The following is a 13,287-nucleotide window of genomic DNA, read 5'->3' as shown; positions in this document are numbered from 1 at the left end:
CGACACTCACAGACGAGTAGACAGCCTTACAGGGTAAATGCTACTCAGACCACACCTTTAACCCTCATGAGGAAAAGCGAGGGAGACACACCCTCGCCCCCACCAACCCTACACAGTAAATTTTGCAGAGCAGAGAAATTTTACTCAACAAAAAATTACTGCGTGCTATGACTCCACTACCGAGCCCAAGTCTTCATCCCAAAACGTGTCAATTTCAGCAGTATGAGGAAAAAGGTCAAAATACTCCAAAAAGAGTGGCTACATAGATCATGGCAGGTTTCATCAGGGAACCGCCTGTTAACTGGTGATGCCATCAGCTACTTCTCCAGAAGCCCCGGGTGTCTGCCTCACTGAAACAACTGACCACGGGTGCACCACTGACCTCTAGTGGTGGCCCAGATATGGCAGCTGAAACTGAGAACATAGAAACCACTACAACTACAGAATTGACCTCCTCTGTGAATGGAATTCTTGAGGGGGCAGTGACATGAACATCATGCTCGACTCTGGAGGGGCCACTCTTTATTTAATTTGTGAAGACACCAAAATTGTCAATTTCCTCTTTAGGAAATAGGACCCATAAAGAAGAGGTTTGTTCATGAGTGAAGCTGTGACTGGTGAAAGTTTGGACACTTGTGCATGATAGACATCACCTTTAATCTTAGGATCTCAAACACTGCAACATGAAGTTCAAGTCATCAGAAATGTCAGCCGAGGCTTCATATTTGACCGTGAACTTTCACCCTCCTGGCCTCGGGAAAGGACTGTGCTAGTTTGGTGATGATGTTTTTGCCCCTGCTCAGGTAAACTGACGTGGCACCTTTTAGCTGCATAGCCAAAATAACTGAGGCATCACTGCCCCCCCCACGTGAGTTCATCTGCAGAGTTGCTGTTGTAATGCAAGCAGACCAGCCAGCTATCGGCGGCCGTCTTGAACCTAGACAACTGGAGATGGGCGGTATTGCAGTTGCACACACACTCTCCACTGCTGAAATGGATGTACTGTTCACACATCACCAACCTTACACGGGGACTTGTTGTGCTTCATTCAGGCTGCAGCCAGGACAGTTTTACCAAAGTGTCTGGCACTGAAATAACTCACGATTCAGCCACTGGCTGTAATGTGTCCACCAGTCCTTCCAGCCTAACCACCTGACAAAACAACACAGGCTGCTAAACTGCCATTTGATGTACAGTGTGGGAGCTCTAACAGCTTCTGAGAGGTCAAGCTACAGGACCTGTTTGCACATGTTTAGCAAAAATAGCACAGAACTTTGGCAATTCAGACACTGTTAAGCACAAAATCCAGACAAACATTGCACTCCGGTCAGGAAAACAGGCACTAAGCCAAGAATGCAAACCACTGATTCAGCACATTGTGGATGAGATGTTGGAAAAAAGGACTGAGCCCCGGTCCACACCGGTAATGATGGTCAGGAAAAAAGATGGAACATGGTGTTTCTGTGTTCATTACAGAGGCTTAACACAGTCAGTGTTAAAGACGCACACCCTTTACCGCACAACAGACGACACCTTGTGGCACTTAGAGGTTCGGCCGTGTTCAGTACGATGCATCATCAGGATACTGGCAAGGTGCAACTGGGGAGCAGGATAAAGGGAAAGACAGCTTTCACCACCGGCAGAGGGACTCTAAAATGTTTGTTTGCAGACTACATCAGCCGCCATGGTGTTCCTCACAGCTTGCAACCCTGACCGAGGTCGGCAGTTCAACTCAGATCTTGCCAAAGAACTGTGTTCCCGCCTGGGAATAAACAAACAAGAACTTCTTCTTGTCATGCTATGTCAGATGGCATGGGTGAAAGCGCAAACAGAACCATAAAGGACAAGTTGGCACAATATTACCACATCAGAGGGGATGGATGGGATGACTCCTTCTTTCCTCACCCATGGAAGGGAGGCCAGTTTGCCTGCTGATCTCCTCCTTGGAGATGCCCCTGGAGTCTCAAATGCCACCCCAGGTACTCCATGTGAAGAGCCAGTTCTGTTCTAAGAAGACTTTGCAGTGCTTTTCACTCAGTTGCTCATCTCGCCGAGCAGCAGGTGCTCAACAAAAACATGATTATGATCGTCATATGTAACCCCTCAACCTGAGCCAGGTGACTTGGTTGGGTTGATCTGCCAGACCTAGGCTAGACTAAAGCTGTCACCTAAGTGGACTGACCCTTCCAAAGTGCTGCAACAGCCTGGGAGTTGACTGAACTTTTAGACCACAGAGACCTCACAGCTAAGCCTAAGACCCTCACTACAACCTCCTGGAATCTTACCGCTGTGCCTGGTCAGCTGACACGAGTTCCCCTTCTCTCTCAGGACCGACACCGCCAGCACACGGCGCTGGTCCCCCACTGCTCACGGCACTCTCAGGGTGCAGGCCCCATGTTTACTGGGGCCGTCCATGCAGGAGGACTGCACTGTTAATCCAGCTGGAGCTCAGACTGTCGCTGCTCCGCCTTCCCACACAGCCGTGACTGCCCCACCACAAGAGGGAGACGCTGCAGCAGAAGCCCCCAGAGAGCGGTCTCAGGATGATGTGCAGACATGATTTTGAAAAGTTCTTGGATGGTTGCTGTGTTGTTTGCATATGTAAGTTTTACAGTAATGTTAAGTTGATATTTATCATCAGGTATTCTGCCTAGTGGGCGCTGTTGAGGCAGCAGAGAGAGAGAGAGAGAAGTTGTCTGTACTGTGTATCAAAACCCACTAAAAGTCATGAGAAAGACCCTGAACCTGTTTTGACTGATTTATTCCTTCACATACACACACTCTGAGTGTAACATATGTGCGCGTCACAGTCTGTGCTGTTACTTAACACAAAGACTTTTAAATTCCAAAAATAAGAAAGATGGAGAACATACTGGATGGGATTTGATGAAGTTTGGACCAAATAATCCCCAGGTGGACACAGATTGCTGACCCACAGCGTTCCACACATTTGACAGTACGATAATAATGTGGATCTATTTGATTTTTTTTTTTAAATCAGCTCTTCAGTTTGGGATTTTCAGCTCTTCAAGTTGTGATGTAATTGATTATTGTAAGAGTTTCTTTGTTTTGTGTGTTGATGCCCAGAAGTGCCTTGTAGAAACAGATATTACTCTTATTATCATTAATGATTGTTGTAGTGATTTTTCAACGCAGTGATTTTTCAGTATAAGTTGCAAGGACCCCCCCCCCCCCCCACCCCCCACCAAAACTAGTTAAAACAAATAAACAAAAAACTGATTTATAGGCCATAAAATATGGTTAGATTACATAAAAAAAGCTATTAATCCCCAAGGAGAAACTGCCATCATATGGTTCATACATGGAACGATACAAATAACACAATAGAATGAATAATCAAGAATATTCATTAATATATAAAACAAAAAAATGTGCAAAGGATGGTAAATATTTAGTTGGTGTATGTAACTCTTTAGCTCAATTTTTAAGTAAATATTTAACAAATCAATTTCACTTCATATTAGTTCAGTCACTGGGGGGGTGCACAAGTCACCGCATTCTGAGTCTCTGTGCCCGGCTGGGATAAATGAAGAGAGCTGCACCAGGAAGGGCATCTGGTATAATTCTGTGCAAAATCAAATACGCAGATCACAAACTCTATTTCCATACTGGTTCGGGTGACCATCTGACTAAACACTGATGCCCCCGAAACTGGTGTTTCTGCAGAAACTGTGCTGCTGTTGGTTGAGAATGAAGAGTAGAAGTGTGGGGGTGACAACTGGAGCTGATATGATGGAGAGGAGAATTGTTGACACACTGTCAAGAGACCAGCAGGAAGGAACGTAAGGCCAGGAACATCAGAACTGGGTTTAAATGATTTTATTAAGGTGAGGGCTGTCAGGAGAAACAGTGTAATTCTGAAGGAAGGGTTTATCAAATGTCTATATGAGATGGTGATTAGTGTGAAGCTTGAAATTAAAGGGCTGATGTAAATGTCATCAGTGCATATGCCCCTTGAGGCTTGTGTTCATAGCGGAGGTGGCATCAGGTATTTGTTAGTCATGCGCCACAACTCAATTTAAGGTCTTGTGTTCAAACAAAGCATCTGACATACTCTACTCTACTCCTTTCTACTCTCCTATTTTACTCTTCCTTTTTAGATATTTAGATATACCTTTATATACTAGCATAGTTCCACCTTAGAATTGGAATATAATATATAAGATATACCTTACTGAATTTTCATACAGAAACACCAGCGGTCTGTTATAAAACAAGATTTCAATCAATCAATTTTTTATATAGCGCCAAATCACAACAAACAGTTGCCCCAAGGCGCTTTATATTGTAAGGCAAGGCCATACAATAATTATGTAAAACCCCAACGGTCAAAACGACCCCCTGTGAGCAAGCACTTGGCTACAGTGGGAAGGAAAAACTCCCTTTTAAACAGGAAGAAACCTCCAGCAGAACCAGGCTCAGGGAGGGGCAGTCTTCTGCTGGGACTGGTTGGGGCTGAGGGAGAGAACCAGGAAAAAGACATGCTGTGGAGGGGAGCAGAGATCGATCACTATGATTAAATGCAGAGTGGTGCATACAGAGCAAAAAGAGAAAGAAACAGTGCATCATGGGAACCCCCCAGCAGTACTATGTCTATAGCAGCATAACTAAGGGATGGTTCAGGGTCACCTGATCCAGGCCCTAACTATAGCTTTAGGCAAAAAGGAAAGTTTAAGCCTAATCTTAAAAGTAGAGAGGGTGTCTGTCTCCCTGATCTGAATTGGGAGCTGTTCCACAGGAGAGGAGCCTGAAAGCTGAAGGCTCTGCCTCCCATTCTACTCTTACAAACCCTAGGACTACAAGTAAGCCTGCAGTCTGAGAGCGAAGCGCTCTATTGGGGTGATATGGTACTACGAGGTCCCTAAGATAAGATGGGACCTATTATTCAAAACCTTATAAGTAAGAAGAATTTTAAATTCTATTCTAGAATTAACAGAAGCCAATGAAGAGAGGCCAATATGGGTGAGATATGCTCTCTCCTTCTAGTCCCCGTCAGTACTCTAGCTGCAGCATTTTGAATTAACTGAAGGCTTTTTAGGGAACTTTTAGGACACCTGATAATAATGCATTACAATAGTCCAGCCTAGAGGAAATAAATGCATGAATTAGGTTTTTCAAGCATCACTCTGAGACAAGACCTTTCTGATTTAGAGATATTGCGTAAATGCAAAAAAGCAGTCCTACATATTTGTTAATATGCGCTTTGAATGACATATCCTGATCAAAAATGACTCCAAGATTTCTCACAGTATTACTAGAGGTCAGGGTAATGCCATCCAGAGTAAGGATCTGGTTAGACACCATGTTTCTAAGATTTGTGGGGCCAAGTACAATACTTCAGTTTTATCTGAGTTTAAAAGCAGGAATTAGAGGTCATCCATGTCTTGATGTCTGTAAGACAATCCTGCAGTTTAGCTAATATGGTGTGTGTCCTCTGGCTTCATGGATAGATTAAAGCTGGGTATCATCTGCGTAACAATGAAAATTTAAGCAATACCGTCTAATAATACTGCCTAAGGGAAGCATGTATAAAGTGAATAAAATTGGTCCTAGCACAGAACCTTGTGGAACTCCATAATTAACTTTAGTCTGTGACGAAGATTCCCCTTTACATGAACAAATTGTAATCTATTAGACAAATAGGATTCAAACCACCCGCAGCGCAGTGCCTTTAATACCTATGGCATGCTCTAATCTCTGTATAAAATTTTATGGTCAACAGTATCAAAAGCAGCACTGAGGTCTAACAGAACAAGCACAGAGATGAGTCCACTGTCCGAGGCCATAAGAAGATCATTTGTAACCTTCACTAATGCTGTTCTGTACTATGATGAATTCTAAAACCTGACTGAAACTCTTCAAATAGACCATTCCTCTGCAGATGATCAGTTAGCTGTTTACAACTACCCTTTCAAGACTTTTTGAGAGAAAAGGAAGGTTGGAGATTGGCCTATAATTAGCTAAGATAGCTGGGTCAAGTGATGGCTTTTTAAGTAATGGTTTAATTACTGCCACCTTAAAGCCTGTGGTACATAGCCAACTAACAAAGATAGATTGATCATATTTAAGATCGAAGCATTAAATAATGGTAGGGCTTCCTTGAGCAGCCTGGTAGGAATGGGGTCTAATAAACATGTTGATGGTTTGGATGAAGTAACTAATGAAAGTAACTCAGACAGAACAATCGGAGAGAAAGAGTCTAACCAAATACCCGGCATCACTGAAAGCAGCCAAAGATAACGATACGTCTTTGGGATGGTTATGAGTAATTTTTTCTCTAATAGTTAAAATTTTGTTAGCAAAGAAAGTCATGAAGTCATTACTAGTTAAAGTTAATGGGAATACTCAGCTCATAGAGCTCTGACTCTTTGTCAGCCTGGCTACAGTGCTGAAAAGAAACCTGGGGTTGTTCGTATTTTCTTCAATTAGTGATGAGTAGAAAGATGTCCTAGCTTTACGGAGGGCTTTTTTTATAGAGCAACAGACTCTTTCTCCACGCTAAGTGAAGATCTTCTAAATTAGTGAGACGCAATTTCCTCTCCAACTTACGGGTTATCTGCTTTAAGCTACGAGTTTGTGAGTTATACCATGGAGTCAGGCACTTCTGATTTAAAGCTCTCTTTTTTAGAGGAGCTACAGCATCCAAAGTTGTCTCAATGAGGATGAAAACTATTGACGAGATACTCTATCTCACTTACAGAGTTTAGGTAGCTACTCTGCACTGTGTTGGTATATGGCATTAGAGAACATAAAGAAGGAATCATATCCTTAAACCTAGTTACAGCGCTTTCTGAAAGACTTCTAGTGTAATGAAACTTATTCCCCACTGCTGGTTAGTCCAAGGACAAGACTAAGAGTCAAGCTTTCAAATGAATTAAAGCTCTGTCTGGTTTTTGATTAATTAATAAGCTGGAATGGAAGATTGCTGCTAATCCTCCGCCTCGGCCCGTGCTACGAGCATTCTGACAGTTAGTGTGACTCGGGGTGTGTTGACCTCATTTAAACTAACATATTCATCCTGCTGTAACCAGGTTCTGTAAGGCAGAATAAATCAATTGTTGATCATTATTATATCATTTACCAACAGGGACTTAGAAGAGAGAGACCTAATGTTTAATAGACCACATTTAACTGTTTTAGTCTGTGGTGCAGTTGAAGGTGCTATATTATTTTTTCTTTTGAATTTTTATGCTTAAATAGATTTTTGCTGGTTATTGGTAGTCTGGGAGCAGGCACCGTCTCTACGGGGATGGGGTAATGAGGGGATGGCACGGGGAGAGAAGCTGCAGAGAGGGTGTGTAAGACTACAACTCTGCTTCCTGTCCCAACCCTGGATAGTCACGGTTTGGAGGATTTAAGAAAATTGGCCAGATTTCTAGAAATGAGAGCTGCTCCATCCAAAGTGGGATGGATGCCGTCTCTCCTAAACAAGACCAAGTTTTCCCCAGAAGCTTTGCCAATTATCTATGAAGCCCACCTCATTTTTTGGACACCACTCAGAACAGCCAGCAATTCAAGGAGAACATGCGGCTAAACATGTCACTCCCGGTCTGATTGGGGAGGGGCCCAGAGAAAACTACAGAGTCCGACATTGTTTTTTGCAAAGTTACACACCGATTTAATGTTATTTAGTGACCTCCGATTGGCGTAACCGGGTGTCATTACTGCCGACGTGAATTACAATCTTACCAAATTTACGCTTAGCCTTAGCCAGCAGTTTCAAATTTCCTTCAATTTCGCCTGCTCTGGCCCCCGGAAGACAATTGACTATGGTTGCTGGGTGTCGCTAACTTCACATTTCGCAAAACAGAGTCGCCAATAACCAGAGTTTGATCCTCGCGTGTGTGTCGTCGAGTGGGGAAAAACGGTTAGAGATGTGAACGGGTTGGCGGTGTACACGGGCTTCTGTTTAGGGCTACGCTTCCTCCTCACAGTCACCCAGTCGGCCTGCTTTCCCGGCGGCTCGGGATCTGCCAGGGGGTAACTAACGGCGGCTAAGCTACCTTGGTCCGCACCGACTACAGGGGCCTGGCTAGCTGTATAATTTTCCACGGCGCGGAGCCGAGTCCTCCAATTCGCCCAGGCCTGGCCTCCAAAGCTACGAATAAGCTACACTTATTACAAGTACCGTTACTGCTAAAGGAGGCCGAGGAATAACTAAACATTTCACACCCAGAGCAGAAAAAGTGGGGGAGAGACAGGAGAAGCCGCCATGCTAAATACGGCTAAGAGCTAGTAGCTACGCTAAGCTAGCGGATTCCTAAAAACACGCAAAGTGAATAATGTGTAATAATTTAGAGGTGATTCAGCAGAAGAGTGCTTTAGTTAAGGCACGGAAAGATTACACTGGGAAACAAATCGTAATCTAGATAACTAGATCAATCTAACTGCGCAGATTAAACAGCTAACAGATACAGAAAAACACCGCTGTGCTCCGGAACAGAAGGTGATACAATACCGCAGTGAGAGCCAACCACCAGTAGAGGCAAAAGACTGATATTAAGACTGCATTCCCTTCAAATCATGTAACCTATTTATTATCTCAGATGCAAAAGGCGCGGGCTCCTCCTGCTGCAGCCTTTAGCCACTTTGCCTCAATTCGGTGATGGACTGCTTCGAGTTTAGTGGCACATAAACAATGTCAAATGTATATGTGTTGACTTTAATTCTGTGTGTGCATTAGTATGTTCAACTAGTAATAATTGTGGATTAAATTGCTGTATTTTCTGAGGTAATTGGAGTGTAAATGTAATTTCCTTGTTGTTGCACTCATGTAATGACAATAACAATAAATCTCATCTCATCTCAAACAAACCAGCGAGCCTTGCCCAGTTTGCTGCAGGACGTAAAGAAGCCACGAAGCTTTCAGCTTAACACATTCCCAAGAAAGAGCAAATTAAATATGTGCCACAAAGTAAGCAACAAGGAGTTTTAATCAGCAGAAAGTAAGCAGCAGTGTCCAGGAATGAACCAGCGGCGTGTTAATCCACCTGTGGAGGTCACGTGACAGTGGATTGAGAGTTAGCTGAAGGAGCTTTGCAACTCTCACTCCACTTGATGGTAACACGACTGTTTGTCTAGAGGCACAAAGTGAGAACAGCTTGGGGCAAAAATCACTTAATTTTAAGAGGATTTCAGTGGGTTTTAGAAAAATCTGAAATGTTTGCATTGGTTATCGACTGGACTCTACCTTGACTACTCTGGCCATACCGAAGTCGGCGACCTTACAGATGTTGTCGATATCCAACCAGGACGTTCCGAGCTGCCAATCTCTGTGGATGCTGTTTTTCTCCTCCGGTACGCCATCCCATCCGCGATCTGGGTACCCTATTTCAATTAAGGACTCCACATCGAGTTGGCTGCCCCTCATTACCTGAAACAAAGAGTCGTCACAGAATTATATGCATTACTATTATATTATTTTTCTCCTGACTTCCCTTCAGTCTGACAAATTGTATTGTTTAGTTAATGAAAAAGTATTATTCATATATATATATATATATACATATACATATACATATATATACATATACATATACATATATATATATATATATATATACATATATATATATATATATATATATATATATATATATGTGTGTGGTGGTGTGTGTGTGTGTGTGTGTGTGTGTGTGCATGCACTGTGCCAGTGATATTAATAAAAGCAGATGGAACGTTTAATGCTATAATGATATATTTTGCTTGTGGTTACTAAATTGTTCTTTTACCTTCTTTGGTTCTTGTTTGCACAAACTTTGTTTTATGCTGTTTAATACATCCTTAAATTGTGATGCATAAGCATAATCACATCTTAAAATTAACGACTACAAAAATGTCCAGTTCATTATTTCCAGGGCTCCTGTCTGGAGACATCACAATGTGCTGTGAGTGGATTTGTCCTGCAGAAATAAAAGCTGGTACCTCTGAGGAAGGTGAGCAAGCTGCCTTTCTCCATCAGCTCAGTGATGATGTAAAACGGCGCCGAGGCCCGTGCACACAGCAACAGTGAGATGAGGTACGGTGACGGAGACTCTGCAGGATCTGAACTTCTCTTTTGAAACTCATGGTGTGTCAACTCTGAGTCTGAAGACACAGAAAGAGCAAACGTCACCACTAAACCCACTGTGGTTCCAAATTCCAGTTTTAGAAGATACAGAATCCCCTTTTCTCCTAAATTATGTTTACTTGGAAATATAACAGTTATTGAACTGCCAACTAAACAATCTAAAACTCTACTTGTAGCACTGACTATCGCCAAAAAAAAACTAGATTGCTGAATTGGAAAGATAAACAATCAATTAGACCTCCTTTCAAACAAAACCATCCTTTTCAAACACGTATCAATGGAAAAAAAATACCAGCTTCATTAAGAAACCATTACCACAATTTAATGAAACATGGCCCTTATTTATTATTAAACAATAGCACATGTGCAACACACAGTTTGTGCTCCAACATAAGGACGTATACATTCCAAATATTTTTTGTACAGTTGAACTGGAGTAGACGTTGCAGGACCTCCCAAACTAGTAAAAAAACAAAACAAACAAACAAACAAAAAAAACCCTGTGATTTATACTTTAAACATAGCAACCTGCTGGCCTTGATGAATTGTGTCAATAATTCATAGTCAGAGATCTGGCTCTGACACAGTGAAACATTGGTTCATTCAGGGTGAAGCTGCTGCACTGTGAAAAATGAGACATCATGTTGTTGATCTAAATGCACGACCACAGCAGTATTCAGCTGTAACAGAGTGCTTTAATACTTTACAGTGTATTATAACCCTTAGAAAATGAGGCCACTGGAATCGACTTTGCAACATATTTCATCATGGCTCATCTTCTCCGACGCTCTGACTGAAATTACTTTGATCTCCGTGACTCAGCTCCCAATTCAGATCAGGGAGACAGACACCCTCTCTCCTTTTAAGATTAGGCTTAAAACTTTCCTTTTTGCTAAAGCTTATAGTTAGGGCTGGATCAGGTGACCCTGAACCATCCCTTAGTTATGCTGCTATAGACTTAGACTGCTGGGGGGTTCCCATGATGCACTGTTTCTTCTCTTTTTGCTCTGTATGCACCACTCTGCATTTAATCATTAGTGATCGATCTCTGCTCCCCTCCACAGCATGTCTTTTTCCTGGTTCTCTCCCTCAGCCCCAACCAGTCCCAGCAGAAGGACTGCCCCTCCCTGAGCCTGGTTCTGCTGGAGGGTTTCTTCCCGTTAAAAAGGGAGTTTTTCCTTCCCACTGTCGCCAAGTGCTTGCTCACAGGGGTTGTTTTGACCATTGGGGTTTTTACGTAATTATTGTATGGCCTTGCCTTACAATATAAAGCGCCTTGGGGCAACTGGTTTGTTGTGATTTGGCGCTATATAAATAAAATTGATTGAATTGATTGACTCACTGAAGGTTGGCTCACATTCAACACATAGCATGAATGCTTTTACATACAAAAAAAAAACAAAAAAACACTGTGTATGATTATGTTTAAAATAAACAAACAAAACTGGGATTACTACAGTCACTCACGAAGTGTCCCTTTATTTATGGGATAAGCCACGCCCAGTTTCGCCAAAATGCAGTCAAATGTGTTCTGTATTGGTGAAGAAAAAGTCAGCTGTAAGTTTGAAAATGGTCTTTTTTGAAAGACAAAAGGAAAAAAAAAAATCTACACGTGGACCCTCGCTAACTAGTGCAACCTGAGGTCCACAAAATTGATCCGCTAGTTATCTGAAACCAGCGTCAATGAGATTGACCAAAAACATACAGCGGTCTAAATATTCACAATCCACAAATCAAACATGAGTAAAGCCAAAATGTGAGTTACACTACGCAAGTTAGGGCCCTTCACATATAACACCAAAGACGCACAAACCTGGAAGAAAATGTGCGAACCAAAAACGAAATGGGGAAACACCGAAAATTCCACCTGCTGTCGCGAGGGATGCATGGTCACATCTTATGTGGTGAAGGAGCCCTTAAGGAGCCCAGAGGTTCACCTGTACTTGAGAATATAAGTGTTTGATAAAAGGGTATTGGTGAAGACCTGGCGTCCGACCGTCTGTCTGTCTGTTTGTGTTCAGCATAAGTCCAGTTCTATTACTGCCACAGTCTTCAAAATTCACAGGGAACATTCTTGGGACGCAGATCTTGGACAGTTCAAAGATAGCTAACCTCGACCTATTTAAGATTTGAAAATGTCACATTTTTGTGCCTAATTTTATGGCATGATCTCATGGACGTTAGCGTGCGAGAGTGGTGACGTCACTCCTGCCATTGCTAGGTGCTAACTTCGCTTCGTTTTTTGGCATAACATATATATTATGTAAAAGTGAGAGAGAAATAAACAGTTCTAAAACTGAAAATGCTATTTTCAGCACCTAATAATACCTCTGAAGTGATTTAAAAGACATTCTAATCCAATTTTCCACAAATCTGACTGGTTAATCGTGTGAGATTTCAGACCATAAAATATTGCGTTGACGGTGGCAAAATATTTGACTGTTTAACATTTATCTATTACACCACACCCTGAGCACATGCACTGCTATGCAGATGTTAGTAATGGCGCTGGCAGCTGAGAGCAAGAGAAACATGAAGACGCTGTTGCTACGGTAAGCTCTGACGAGCCGCCCACACCCTTTGACAACAATTTGGAAAGTGTCCAGGCGGAGAGGCACCTCGTCGTCGGCCAGGTTGAATTATTTACAGAAAAATAAACAGCAAATGATGGAATTGGATTTGAATGGGAATAACCCCCTTGTGTCTGATGATTTGTGGACATTAACGCTGGATTTTACAATCGCCAACTGAGGTTACCGGTGGCGCATTAACTTAGTTTTGGTGTGTAAATATATCCTCTTTGACATAAATTATGTACAAGCAAGCAAGAAATAAACATTTCTAAAACTGAGAACACCGTTTTTAAGAATACCTCTGAAGTGATTTAAACGACATTTAGCAGACATTAGCCTTCAATCTGTTCAGTTTAGTATTTGAGTGACGGGTGTGACAGCCAATCAGAGTAGAGCTGCACCATGACCTCACAGTCTGGTTGTTAGTTACAAATTCAGTTTTTTAAAACCTAATAATTACTTAAACAACTGCAAATTATACAGAACACATGCTATATGGCCGAGGGTATTTTAGCATTGCGTTATATTTAATATTACCATGATATTTTTAGATTTTGTTTTTTATTCCCAGTTTTTCTGGAAGTTAAATATCAAGCTTGAAAATTACACAGCTGGTCAAACGGG

The 13,287-nt window shown here is 42.1% G+C and overlaps 1 pseudogene; it reads right to left on the bottom strand.

Moving 5' to 3' along the window:
- The window catches only part of LOC117511414, a 34,874-nt pseudogene that overhangs the window by 3,731 nt on the left and 17,856 nt on the right, over window positions 1-13,287 (bottom strand).

Source organism: Thalassophryne amazonica, chromosome 6 (genome assembly GCF_902500255.1).
Source record: "Thalassophryne amazonica chromosome 6, fThaAma1.1, whole genome shotgun sequence".
Taxonomy (NCBI): domain Eukaryota; kingdom Metazoa; phylum Chordata; class Actinopteri; order Batrachoidiformes; family Batrachoididae; genus Thalassophryne; species Thalassophryne amazonica.
This window is presented reverse-complemented; position numbering and strand designations above follow the sequence as displayed.